This window comes from Schistocerca piceifrons, chromosome 5 (genome assembly GCF_021461385.2).
Source record: "Schistocerca piceifrons isolate TAMUIC-IGC-003096 chromosome 5, iqSchPice1.1, whole genome shotgun sequence".
NCBI lineage: Eukaryota > Metazoa > Arthropoda > Insecta > Orthoptera > Acrididae > Schistocerca > Schistocerca piceifrons.
This window is the reverse complement of record NC_060142.1, coordinates 459,545,524-459,557,447: the sequence shown is the minus strand read 5'-3', so window position 1 is coordinate 459,557,447 and position 11,924 is coordinate 459,545,524. Positions and strand designations below refer to the sequence as shown.

The 11,924-nt window shown below is 38.4% G+C and overlaps 1 pseudogene; it reads left to right on the top strand.

Annotated features, from left to right (window-relative positions):
* The first annotated feature begins 11,083 nt into the window (after window positions 1-11,083).
* On the top strand, window positions 11,084-11,201 carry LOC124799765 (annotated as a pseudogene).
* Window positions 11,202-11,924: the final 723 nt, after the last annotated feature.

Below are 11,924 nucleotides of genomic sequence, written 5' to 3'. Positions count from 1 at the left end.
TTTGGCAAATTCAGCTCCATCCGAACTGCAGAAAGTACACAGCTTTTCTCTGTTTTGGTGACTGTTATAAATTTTGCAAATTACCGTTCGGTTTAACTATTTCTTCAGCAGCATTTATTCGCGGTTTGAATAGTAAACTTCCGACAGAACTTAAAGACAGAATCACAACGTATGTAGACGACATTCTTATTGCAGAAGCTAACTGGTCTGAACACAATCTGATTCTTGAACAACTGTTACAAACTTTTTGTGCACAAGGATTCACAGTTAATCTTAGCAAATAGCACTTTGGCAAAACTTCTATAAAATTTCTTGGACATGTAATTTCAGCAGAAGGCATTGCGCCTGAGCCGGAAAAACTTCAAGCTTTACGTGACATTACTGTCCCTACGACGAAGAAACAATTACGCAGCTTTCTGGGATTAATTAACTTTTTCCGTAAATTTATTCATTACTCTGCTTTAGACACCCCTAGATTATGTCATTTGACAGGTAAAAACACTATTTGGTCGTGGGATAGCCAAACACAGTATGAATTTGTCAATCTGAAACAAGCTTTATTGAATGCACCACTTTTATCACATCCAGATCTTACTAGAAATTTTTCCATTGCCACCGACAGTTCTAACACAGCTTTAGGCGTACACATTTTTCAGGAAATTGAAGAAGGCTGTAATACAGTAATTAAAAATATCGCCTTTGCGAGTCGCATTCTGTCACCTGCTGAACGCAATTATTCTGTTACAGAACTTGAAACATTACGTGTTGTATGGGCATTTACGAGATTTAGGCATTTTCTTTATGGAAGACATACGACCGTTTACACATATCATAGAGCGATACAATTTTTACTTTCAGCAAAATTTGCACATGATAGGTTAAGCAGATGGAAACTTTATTTACAGGAATTTAATTTTACAATTGTTCACATTCCCGGTACACGAAATATTGTAGCAGACGCACTATCCCGTTCTCTCAGCAACAATCAGCAAGACGTCGCAACCAACTTCTGCCAAGCAAATTCTAGCGTCATGTATATTGAACAACTTGCATTCGAAAATTTTATTTCGGCATCATTACGAGATATAGCACAAGAGCAGAGTAAAGACAATGTGTGGAAAGAAATTAAACACCTTTGGCAAGATAGGAATAATGTTACCATCAGAAACCATTGCACTGTACACAATAATATTCTGTTTCGCCACTCTCACCCTGACAGCAAGAACTGGTTATTATGTAATCCTGGCGAGCTTGTTAACAAATTAATTTGGTATACTCATTTAAGTTACGCACATTACGGAGCCAGAAAATGTTTTCTTATACTGAGACAGAACTGTTATTTTGCCAACATGGAGAAACGTATTCGACGAGTTTTAGCGTCATGTAAAATCTGCCAGAAAGCTAAGTCAGACACGACTTCACATATTCCTTCGTTACATCCCATTGTACCTGTTAAATTGAGACACATGGCCGCTGTAGACATTTTTGGTTCGATTCCCAGAACTAATAGAGGTTTTGCTACATCTTTGTCGCTGTTGAACTCACTTCAAAATTTGTAACCTTCATTCCGTTACGCAAAGCTACTGCTAAATCGATTTCGAATGCATTTGTAAAACATTTTTTTATTTCATGTAGGGCATGTATTGAAAGTAATTTCCGACAATGGACCACTATTTCGATCTGCTATATGGACACGTATGTTACGAGCAAGAAACGTTTCTCCGATGTATATATCCAGGTACCACGCTTCTTCGAACCCTTGTGAACGTCTAATGAAACAAATTGGTAAACTATGTAGAATATACTGCCATAAAAAACATATTGATTGGGACACACACATACTCGCATTCCAGGATGTAATTAACTCCAAATGGTTCAAATGGCTCTGAGCTCTATGGGACTCAACTGCTGAGGTCATTAGTCCCCCAGAAATTAGAACTAGTTAAACCTAACTAACCTAAGGACATCAAACACATCCACGCCGGAGGCAGGAATCGAACCTGCGACTGTAGCGGTCTCGCGGTTCAAGACTGCAGCGCCAGAACCGCGCGGCCACTTCGGCCGGCTAATTAACTCCATACCAAATGAATCTACTATGCTATCTCCGAATGTGATACTGAAAAATTGTGAACCACCTAACAAAATTAAAGAATTAGTATCCTTTCCTACCTCTCGTCGACTACGACACCATGAAATAATTGACATTGCACTCAACAACATCAAACGCGCCGCAGAGCGCCGGAGAAGACAGTAAAAACAGGTTTGTACACACCGTGACTTTCACGTTGGACAGAAGATATTAGTACTTACACAATATTTATCCAACATAGGAAAGAGTAGATGCAGTAAATCTGAGCTTCTATACCCAGGTCCATATCGAATTCGCAGCATTCCTCACCCCAATGTAGTACACGTCGAAACTTTGAGAACCAGAAAAATCAAGGGCAGTCACCATGTCTCCATTACTAAACCCTTTATTGAATGAACATACTTTATGATTTATCACACTGTAATGCCTTTTCCTGACTTTTATATGACCACTTATGCAATTATATTTATATGAACAGTTACTGATGATTATCATATTTTTTCTTGGCAAGTGCCCGGCAAGATAAGGTTAGCAGGTCGCTTTTCTTGTCGTTATATATCAGACCGTGCACGTTTTCCATTTATCGTGTATTTATGATTGTTTTCCTGTTTTGTGTGTATGCACTATGAAATGTTTAAGATGTAACAAACACCAGTTGACTTTGACATTTTTCCTTATGATATCTCAATATCTTGACTATTTTACATTTTTTGTTTTTGCTCTTGAAAACTGTCTATGTTTTTGACAATACATTTTCTGTCATGCTATGCTGTATGCTTAATTGTATCAATAGAAACAAGTTTTTATTAATGAGTATATGATTTAAATGCAAGATATTAATCCTTATTCATCATTTTCAGAAAGCAATAACGTGTACAAGAAATAACTTAAACAAACCACAGTGGATTACTATGAAATGGGAATTTCACCTTCGGAACGAACGAAAGAAAATGCAATACCATGTCATGAAGAGTAAATGGATCAGAATTAACAAGCATTAACAAGAATATACTACACACATCGCATGATAGCAGTCTTAACTAATTATTTTTCTTTCAGAATACGAGGCGATTGATGCAGGCTGTCAGACAGAACTACACATCTTAGTTTTAGTGATGAAATATGCTAGAAATAAGAAACTCTGTACTATGAATAGTTGTATGAAGTAAATGGTAATATGAATAATGAATAATGAAGTGTCTTTTTTGCAGATGATAATAAATGATGATGAATAATTATATGAAGAATATGCTAATATGAATAATGAAGTTTTTCTTTGCAGGTGATGATAGTAATGAAGTTATGGTAATATGAATAATGAAGTTTTTCTTTGCAGATGAGGATAATGATGAAGTTTATATATTTACTGTTAGTTAAGAAATGCTATGTAGCTATTTAAGTATTTGTTGCAGTTCGTTTTGACAGTATGTCTTATGTCGCATGGTATAATGACTGAATGTTTTGGAAAGGACAGCTAGAGTACATACATATTGAGTACACGTTTCATTACCTGTTAATTCGAAGTTCACTACTTTTGAGCATAATATGCGTTTCTTCTTTCAGCTCAATAATCCATTTTGTATTTTTTCTAGGAGAAGCTATTCGTGAAATTAATGTGCTATGAGCAGTTAGTCATTAAACCTGTTCTAGTACTTGCATTTTTTACCCATTTGTGTGTGTCATTCATGAATGTAATCACATATACTCTACTTATTTCATAACCTTGCTACAGCTGACTCATGACGAATGACGTTACTAATCCTTATATCCAGCAATAAGTCAAAAGCAAATATTTTCACGCCCCAGCAATTAATTATCGATCCCAAAGCAATGCATTGCTACCACTAAAAAAAAAAAAATTACCAGTCCCAGCTATTACCAGTATACTACCAAATAATGCTACTAGTTTAAGATGTATTTCTAGTTCTAAATATAATGCAAATTTCTCACATGTATTGAAACCATTATATCTATGTATTATTGGACCACAGACCTTGAGTAATAGTTACAGTGTGTTACATTTTAAATATGTCCTATGTTACTTGAATGATGAGTTCTGAGTAATACTGAAAGATGTTTTCTAACCAGAGACCTTGAGTAATAGTTACAGTGTGTTACATTTTAAATATGTCCTATGTCACTTGACTGATGAGTTCTGAGTAATACTGAATGATGCTTTCTAACCACTGACCTTGAGTAATAGTTACAGTGTGTTACATTTTAAATATGTCCTATGTCACTTGAATGATGAGTTCTGAATAATACTGAACGATGTTTTGTAATAATACATAAATGCTATGCCAATAATTTCTGTAAATAGTATTTTTGTTATGTCACTTGAATGATGACTTCTCAATAATACTGAATAATGTTTTATAAAACGATATGAATACTTTGTAACTGGCCAGTGAGTGCCAATAATTATTTTAAATATGTCGTATGTCACTTGAATGATGAAAAATGTTTTGTAATATTCAATACTTGCTATATGTTTAGTAACTGGCCAATGAATGCCACAGTTTCTTATATTTTAAATTTGTCTTATGTCACTCACATGATATCATATATGAATACCAGTAGCTAGATGCTACACTCATTAGCTCCTGTTTTGAATGATGACTTCTGAACAATGCATAAAAATGGTTTGTAACTGGCCAATGAATGCCAATGATTACTATAATTAGATGAATTATGTAAATGCTATGCCATTAATTAACTCTTGTTTTGAATGATCTCTTCTAAATAATGCATAACAATGGTTTGTAACTGGCCAATGAGTGCCAATATTTACTGTCATCAGATGACTTATGAATAATGTTCTGCAATACTCCATACATAGTACAGAAATATTTAGTAACTAGGCAATGAGTGCCAACAATTACTCAAATCGATTGATAGACTACTGTAATTCTCAATGATGACTAGCATCAGACTTAATGCCCTTCACCTTCAGACCTAATTACCAGAAATTACTGCTATATCCGTTTATCCTGTCCATCCTCATGATCATGGAGCACTATATTTGGTTTTTGCACTAATTCTACGTTGGTGAAAGAGTATGGATTCTACAAGAATGTGTTGTTGACACATCATGCTGTCCACCACCTTGAACGATGGAGATGTTATTATGGTCCCACTGTTTGGTGTACCTAATGTACTACCAAAATTATAACATTGAATATTAATACGACATTTCAGTGTCTTGGCTACACTGATACTTCAGGGAAGAGAACTTCAGATTGTCTGACTTGGTTTTGTGCTTCTGTAGAAAGATATGGACTTTCAGTGCAGCTTCGTGCCAGCTACTGTGCTACAACCATGATGCAATCCTTCCCTTTCCTATCCCAGTTCTTGTAAAATGGTAAAAAATACATACAGTGCGTGTGCACTTTATATCATTTTTAATATGTTTTGTACTCATTGCGTATACATTTTGTCATTTCTTGATATGTTCTGTACTCAGTGCATGTGCACTCTATTTCATTTTATGTTCTGCACTTATATATATGTATTTACTCTGTGACTGTAAACTTAGTTAATTAAGAAAAATTTGTTGCTCATGGCAAGTCCAATTGACTCATCATCGCTGCCAAATTTTTGCCCCCCCCCCTCCCCCACCCCCAGTGGAGGGTTATGTAAGAGGTCCGAGTAGATGTAATTTTATGTAAGAGGTCCGAGCAGATGTAATTTCGATGTATTGCTCATGCACTGCCTGCGATATGCAAGGTATAAGAGAATCTCTGACCAGAGAGCAGTGTTGACTGCAGTAGGAACTGTGTAGCTGTAACAGTAAGTTGTTGCTAGTTTGCAGTCTGCTCTGGTCTGGTCTGGTGTATCGTGTTGGGTGGCCGGTCGCGGTGCAGCGATGCCGGAGCCTGAGTATTATTGTATAAGGTGAAAAGCAGCCTCGCGCATATGTAGTAATGTCATCGGAGCCTGAGTATTATCGTATAAGGTGAAAAGCAGCCTCGCGCATATGTAGTAATGTCATCTAAAGTCCCATGTAAATGTTTTAAAAATCTCGTAATAATAACCTTTCTCATAAAAAGTAACTTTTAACAACCATTCATTTCAATTTAAAGAATTTACTAATTTCTCCCATCCATGATCATCCCGATTGTTGCAAAAGAAAATTCAGTTGCTTCCTTTCATAAATGACAAATCTATCGGCCAGCATTGCACAGGGCTGTGCCAGAAAACATTATTTTAAGAGCAGGTATATATGCGTTATCCGGCGACTTCACTGAGGTAACAATTTTTCTCTTTTTTATTCAGAATGATATTTCAGGGCCATGACGCAGCACTGCTGATGTCCGAAATTTTCCAGGTTAAATTCACAGTCAATTATTGAAAAGTTATAAGTGAGTGACAATTTAATTGAGAAGTTTAGGAATTTTGCGGTTTTGAGGTTATACTAAACGTGAATATTATTTATGTTAATATTTTCTGTTGAGAGGTTGCGGTGAATTATTTTGTGGGGAGGTTACAAGTTTTCGTTCTGCCTTCGAGCGACCTGGTGTCACTCCTCGCTAATTAATTCTGGCGCTAATTACGTTCACTTTGGTATTTATTATATTTATTAAACCTTGTCCCAAGAGCAACATACAAGTAATATTGATTGACTCTGGAATGTGAAACAAGTGCCTTTGTATTAACTTCATCCTGCTATTTATTGGGTGCATCTCTGGCAGGTTGTTTTTGAGAACATCAGTTCTCAGTGTCCGAAGACTATTTAGAAATATTGTGTTCCTTAATTTAAGCCGTCAGGCGCATAATTGTCAGTGGTTTCAAAATTTTCTTTTATATGAGATAGACTTTGTTTCATAAAAAGACATTGGTAGCAGATTCACTGAATTCTTATGACTTACTATTCTTATCACCTAAAGTAATCAGGATTAAGATATCGTAGTTTTAAAGGAATTTGTTGATATGATTGTTAAATAAAACGATTGATAACAAAATGGGTCCAGTCCTTTCTATTGTTTCCCTATTCCCTAGTAGTGGAGCGTTTCACAAATTTCGCTAGGGAGAGGAGTGGTGCTGAGAAAGCATATTTTGTGATAAGTGTCTAGCTCCCCCCCCCCCCCCCCTCCCTGCACCCCCTCCCCCCGCAATGTGGATAGTTAGCTTTCTTTTTTGTAGAATAGTAGGTAGCACTCGCGATGCACTGGTAAGTGCCTTATCATTCTCTAAAAAAAAGATTGTTAGTTCATTATATAATGAAACACTCACAGAAGCTATCTTCGCCATTCGAAACATGAAGGTGTCCAAATAAAATTCTTTTTCATTCTAAAAGTTAGATATGGACTAATGTAGATGATGTTGGAGGTGGGGAAACTAACTAATATCCGACCGAACTCAGGGGTAACGGCCTCAGGAAAGTTGGGAAACAGTGCCATAGGGGAACAGGCTACCGAAATTTTCATGAGACTGTCATCATAGCTTCATTGAGACTTAAATCTTCCGAATGCTTCAAAAATTTGTATTTCAAATTCCTCTAGTACACTTAATTTCTTGTGAAGGATTTGTAAAGATTCCATTGTTCATTCAACGTTCCCGCTAACCTTTAGATGCTCCGCAAACGAAGAATCGTGTTTCGCAGCCCCAACTGTAGTAAGTAATTGCTCGCGAAAACGCATTCTAACCTCACGTCCCGCCTGCTCGATATTACACGGAACATTCCCCGATTCTTAACTCAGAACTACATCTCTAGCAAGTGTGTTTCCTTTAAATAATCGACGTCTCTCTTCGAGCCAACATTTACGTTGTTCGCTGCAGGCACTTACCGTTTGATAATCTAAGCAGGTATGGTCTAGCGGTTCTAGGCGCTCAGTCCAGAACCGCGCGACTGCTACGGTGGCAGGTTCGAATCCTGCCTCGGGCATGGATGTGTCTGATGTCCATAGGTTAGTTAGGTTTAAGTAGTTCTAAGTTCTAGGGGACTGATGACCATAGATGTTAAGTCCCATAGTGCTCAGAGCCATTTGAACCATTTTGAATCTAAGCAGGTAGAATGTCTGATAGTCCTGAGTATTTCGAGCAGACTGCTGTCAAGAAGTGTTTCTTACACATCGAACTACGGAGCTATCTGCAAATAAATACTTGTGCCGCATGATCGATCATTGAAGCAGTGAAGGTATTTGCTCCCTTATGTTTAGTTTACTAGATTTATAAGCACTTTGCGTGATCACAATATAAAATTTTGGTCTGACAAATAACTGCATCTGCAACAGTTTTCTCATTTCCGATGAGATGTGAAATGTCCCCCTAATAACAGGCTCCAAACACTCACTAAAAAAAAAATGGAAGCTAAAGGCAAGTGACTTCCTCAGCCAGCACTATCGATTTTCGTAAGTTCATCAGATAAGCATTTATTTATTAATTCTTTCTCGAGAGTAGCTGCTTCTCTTAAAATACTAGCTGATGTCAGGTGGCTTGTTTAGGAACGACACAGAGACTGGCACGAATATCCAAGGATGAAATAGTGGAAACTTAATCTAAAAATAATTCCTTTTTAAGCAGCTACAGGCTCCGTGGTCTGTTACTTCGAAGCAATAAGTTGTGTTTTTTTTATTTTTTTATTTTTTTCCAAACCGATTTTTGATTCAGGAACCGACAGCGATCCATACATTTCGTAAAGTCGACTGTCTTCCCCGTGTACAGGGTGTACAGATAAAATCGGTCATTTATATGTGTAGCACGGAAACTTACAGTAAACCGGTGACAAAGACTTTACGATTACTTTAACTGACAGAAAATCAAGTCCTTTCGTACCAACAGTATAATTGCATTACTTCTTCATGTGAAAGTGTGTAGCAAGGTATATAACAGCATTACAGACCATACCTGACACTGCCGTCTGAAATAAAGAGTAAGGCTGAACATGGCACCACAGATTTAGTAAGAGTTGCTTGGTTATTTGCTGGAGACTAGATGTTTATAATGTTATCCAGTTCCCACAATACGACAACCCTTTTTCCAAATGGAAATACATCTAGTAACTGAAGGGATGCTGTGACAAAAAGTGGGCATTAACGATCGCAGCACTTCGTTAGATGTGATACAGGAAGAAAACTATTATACTGGCCATGTACGTTTGAGTGACAGTCTCCTTTCCTTTAAAACAGTCGTCAGGTCGATAATGATAATGTAACGCATCTCTGAGATGTGGAGCTCGACTATATGTTTACGCTGCACTCTGAACAGAAGTATTCCACTTACGAGATACTGAAGACACGTGAAATAGTTGTGCATTTATTAGTAATAATAAATATGCTACGTAAAATTGTCAATGCACCCCGCAGCTGAGACGGTATAGTGTAGTGTGGTTACATCGAATACATGGCTGGAGTTCTCGGAAAGTGTCAAGAACTTGCAAATTCAGCTACAATCAGGGAACTGCAAAACGAAACATCAGTACGTTAATCAGTAACATTAACATATTCATGTAAATATATCAGCCACAATTACAAAATTATTTACTGACCGAAGTCTTGCACGACAGAAGTCGCTATACACTACCACAGTTTCTGGGTCTTAACCCCATCATCAGGCGTATTTGAAATGAAGCGCCGATACAGCGCGCATATGTGACCCGTGCGGCTACGGAAAATGAACTCAGCGTCTTGCAGCTAATTACGAGGCGTAGTTATAAGGCTTTAATTACCACCTCAAAAAATGAAGTTACGCAATTAATTTTTGTTTGTTTGAAGCATATTGTCAATGAGCTTTGCTCGTTTGTCTTGGCTTGTCTAGCGGCGTAATAGGCTACTGTGGCGAGGGAATTACAGTGTGTATCGGACTTGCACAATGTATCTGGAAACAAACGAGAAATTACTTAATTATGCATTTCCAGGCGATGAAACTTGTTAACTACCCTTCATAGACCCTGGACTGGAAAACGCAATCAACCTGTAACGCTGCTGTCTTCTGACGTAACTTTGTTGGGTTTCGTGTTCATGCAGCAGAGAACAAAGTGACCGGCAGGCGGTATTTCTTGGAGACGTGATTTGCCAAGGGCGCGATTTGAGTATCAACAGCAGAGTAGCAACAGTATCTGATGTGGACGGTCGTATCCTGCCTCTAAGTGTGCCGTATTTCTGTTTGCTCGTACAATAATGTCTGGAGATTGATCCGGATAATGGCTAAAAGCTCTTGAATCTACTTCACTGCCACTGAAATACGCAGAATACTAGCACCATCTGGTACAGATCGGAGCTGCCGTCACGAGAAGCAATGTACCGCTCTAAGATATTCCCGGATAGCACAAAAATTTTCATTGAACGTCGTCGATATCTGTAGCTCCAAAACCACTGAATTGCTGTTCATTGTCTGCCTTACCTTTCTTTTTTTGATCTTTATTTCGGTCACTAACCACCAAATAAGTTACAAACTGTCTTACATAAGAATACCGTGATGTGTGAGTACGATCTAATCTTTGTCTACTCACGTTTGTATGGCCACCAATCTTCCTCATGGGCCCCCACCCGCTGACCTACCAACTTGTCTTGCACCTGTCTCTTGATCTCCACGTACCTGGCACACACGACATCTTTAGTTATATGGAACATGAATTCCACTTTTGATCTGCCAAAGTGTTTTCCGTGGTCCATCTGCTACTTCCAGTATATCGTTTAAGCCTTACCACGTACTGTAACAATTTGCAACCCACTACTAGTAAGGCTTGGTTCCTTATCGCTACTTCTTTTATTATCTCTTAATTCCCTACTTTCTCTCCGCACTCAACATTTGTCAGTAGCATCGCAGTTCAATTATTCTCGTAATGCATTACTCGTTATTTCTCAGTTACCACGCAACGGGCAAGGTGGTGCAGTTCAAAAACACCCGACTTGCATTCGGCAAGACGGCAGTTAGAATCCCTATCCTACCCTTCAAATTTTGGTTACAGTCATTTCCGTAAATCGCTTAAGGTGACTTGACTATGGATTCTCTACGAAAAAAAAACAGCATTTTGTTGTACCTCTTAGATGGAAGGGCAGCGGCCTTGCCGCAGTGGCTACACCAGTCCCCATCAGATCACCGAAGTTAAGCGCTGTCGGGCGTGGCCGGTACTTGGATGGGTGACCATCTGGGCCGCTATGCGCTGTTGCCATTTTTCGGGGTGCACTCAGCCTCGTCATGCCAACTGAGGATCTACTCGACCGAATAGTAGCCTCTCTGCTCAAAGAAAACCATCATAACGACCGGGAATGCGGTGTGCTGACCACACGCCCATCCTATCCGCATCCTCAGCTAAGGGTGACACGGCGGTCGGATGGTCCCGATGAGCCACTTGTGGCCTGGAGACGGAGTGCTCTTATATCGATATTTAAACAAGATGGTGGTTAAAAGAACTGAACTGGACATCTGGAAGATTTGTAAAAAATCGACTAAAAGGTCTCTCGGCGTGCGTCCGCACTCATCTTCTAGCTACTTCCACGCGTCAATGTTGTCATTAGACTTATGTTCTAGAAACATATAATAGAAGATACGCTTTGAGAAGCTGTTATGTTTCTCTAATATATCTTGGGTTTTCCATCGTTGTTTTCCTTACATTTTTCTGTGGTTTGAGTTGTTGCTATTTTGTGATTCCCGAAAGTTATTATGCCTGTAATTTGTTTTAATGTCGATCAGTTAGCAGGTGTGATGTTCTAGAGTTGCTAGGAATACGAGGTCTGTTCAAAAAATTCCAGAACTTCGTCCACAAAATTTATCTACGCTTACGTTTTACTTATTGTGCATAGTCTACTTCGAAATAGTGCTCCCCCATTGATACACCGCTTCCAACGTCGTTTCCACTTCCGGAAGCAGTCTTGGTATGTGTCTGGTTGGATCG